Source organism: Ursus americanus, unplaced genomic scaffold, assembly GCF_024610735.1.
Source record: "Ursus americanus isolate L20-20 unplaced genomic scaffold, mUrsAme1.1.p SCAF_88, whole genome shotgun sequence".
Classification (NCBI taxonomy): Eukaryota; Metazoa; Chordata; class Mammalia; order Carnivora; family Ursidae; genus Ursus; species Ursus americanus.
In genome coordinates, this window is record NW_028273670.1 from 289,176 (window position 1) to 291,571 (window position 2,396).

Below are 2,396 nucleotides of genomic sequence, written 5' to 3' on the forward strand. Positions count from 1 at the left end.
GACCACAGGGCCCAGGCACAGTCTGAACCCTTCCCTCAACCCGGCGGTTTTGCTAGCAGGAGTTCAACCCCAACGAACACAGCCCGGAGACCCCTGGGGCAAAAACGGCTTCCGACGAACAATAGGTGCTTGCTGTGGAACACCTATCCCAAGTGGGGGTAGCCAGCTCAACAAAATACCACACACCCAGGTGTAAGAAACAACATTGCCCAGGCATGGTCTAAGCCCCTCACCTCGTCCCTGTGCTTTGGGGAGCCGGAGGGACACCCGAGGCCCACGGCCCTGAGACCCCTTTGCAAAAAGCCGGCTTCCCACGGAAAGAGTTTTCCTGAGGTGCAGACCCTATCCCAAGTGGTTGTGGCAAGGTAAAGCCAATGCCCTCCACTTCTCTGGAAGAAACCACAGTGCCCAGCCATGTTCTAAGCCCTCCCATCCTCCCTGGGTTTCCGGCAGCAGGAGTGAAAAGAGAGGAGCAGAGCACTGGGACCCGTTTGACAAAAACCGGCTTCCCACGGGAAAGTCTTTCTCCACGTGCAGACATGCTCCCAGGTGCCTGTGGGAAGGGGAAGGAAATGCCATACACAGACCTGGAAGAGACCACAGGGCCCAGGCACAGTCTGAACCCTTCCCTCAACCCGGCGGTTTTGCTAGCAGGAGTTCAAGCCCAACGAACAGAGCCCGGAGACCCCTGGGGCAAAAACGGCTTCCGACGAACAATAGGTGCTTGCTGTGGAACACCTATCCCAAGTGGGGGTAGCCAGCTCAACAAAATGCCACACACCCAGGTGTAAGAAACAACATTGCCCAGGCATGGTCTAAGACCCTCACCTCGTCCCTGTGCTTTGGGGAGCCGGAGGGACACCCGAGGCCCACGGCCCTGAGACCCCTTTGCAAAAAGCCGGCTTCCCACGGAGACAGTTTTCCTGAGGTGTAGACCCTTCCCAAGTGGTTGTGGCAAGGTAAAGCCAATGCCCTCCACTTCTGTGGAAGAAACCACAGTGCCCAGCCATGTTCTAAGCCCTCCCATCCTCCCTGGGCTTCTGGCAGCAGGAGTGAAAAGAGAGGAGCAGAGCACTGGGACCCGTTTGACAAAAACCGGCTTCCCACGGGAAAGTCTTTCTCCACGTGCAGACATGCTCCCAGGTGCCTGTGGCAAGGGGAAGGAAATGCCATACACTGACCTGGAAGAGACCACAGGGCCCAGGCACAGTCTGAACCCTTCCCTCAACCCGGCGGTTTTGCTAGCAGGAGTTGAAGCCCAACGAACACAGCCCGGAGACCCCTGGGGCAAAAACGGCTTCCGACGAACAATAGGTGCTTGCTGTGGAACACCTATCCCAAGTGGGGGTAGCCAGCTCAACAAAATGCCACAACCCCAGGTGTAAGAAACAACATTGTCCAGCCATGGTCTAAGCCCCTCACCTCGTCCCTGTGCTTTGGGGAGCCGGAGGGACACCCGAGGCCCACGGCCCTGAGACCCCTTTGCAAAAAGCCGGCTTCCCACGGAAACAGTTTTCCTGAGGTGCAGACCCTATCCCAAGTGGTTGTGGCAAGGTAAAGCAAATGCCCTCCACTTCTCTGGAAGAAACCACAGTGCCCAGCCATGTTCTAAGCCCTCCCATCCTCCCTGGGCTTCTGGCAGCAGGAGTGAAAAGAGAGGAGCAGAGCACTGGGACCCGTTTGACAAAAACCGGCTTCCCACGGGAAAATCTTTCTCCACGTGCAGACATGCTCCCAGGTGCCTGTGGCAAGGGGAAGGAAATGCCATACACTGACCTGGAAGAGACCACAGGGCCCAGGCACAGTCTGAACCCTTCCCTCAACCCGGCGGTTTTGCTAGCAGGAGTTCAAGCCCAACGAACACAGCCCGGAGACCCCTGGGGCAAAAACGGCTTCTGACGAACAATAGGTGCTTGCTGTGGAACACCTACCCCAAGTGGGGGTAGCCAGCTCAACAAAATGCCACACACCCAGGTGTAAGAAACAATATTGCCCAGGCATGGTCTAAGCCCCTCACCTCGTCCCTGTGCTTTGGGGAGCCGGAGGGACACCCGAGGCCCACGGCCCTGAGACCCCTTTGCAAAAAGCCGGCTTCCCACGGAAACAGTTTTCCTGAGGTGCAGACCCTATCCCAAGTGGTTGTGGCAAGGTAATGCAAATGCCCTCCACTTCTCTGGAAGAAACCCCAGTGCCCAGCCATGTTCTAAGCCCACCCATCCTCCCTGGGCTTCTGGCAGCAGGAGTGAAAAGAGAGGAGCAGAGCACTGGGACCAGCTTACCAAAAACCGGCTTCCCACGGGAAAGTCTTTCTCCACGTGCAGACATGCTCCCAGGTGCCTGTGGCAAGGGGAAGGAAATGCCATACACTGACCTGGAAGAGACCACAGGGCCCAGGC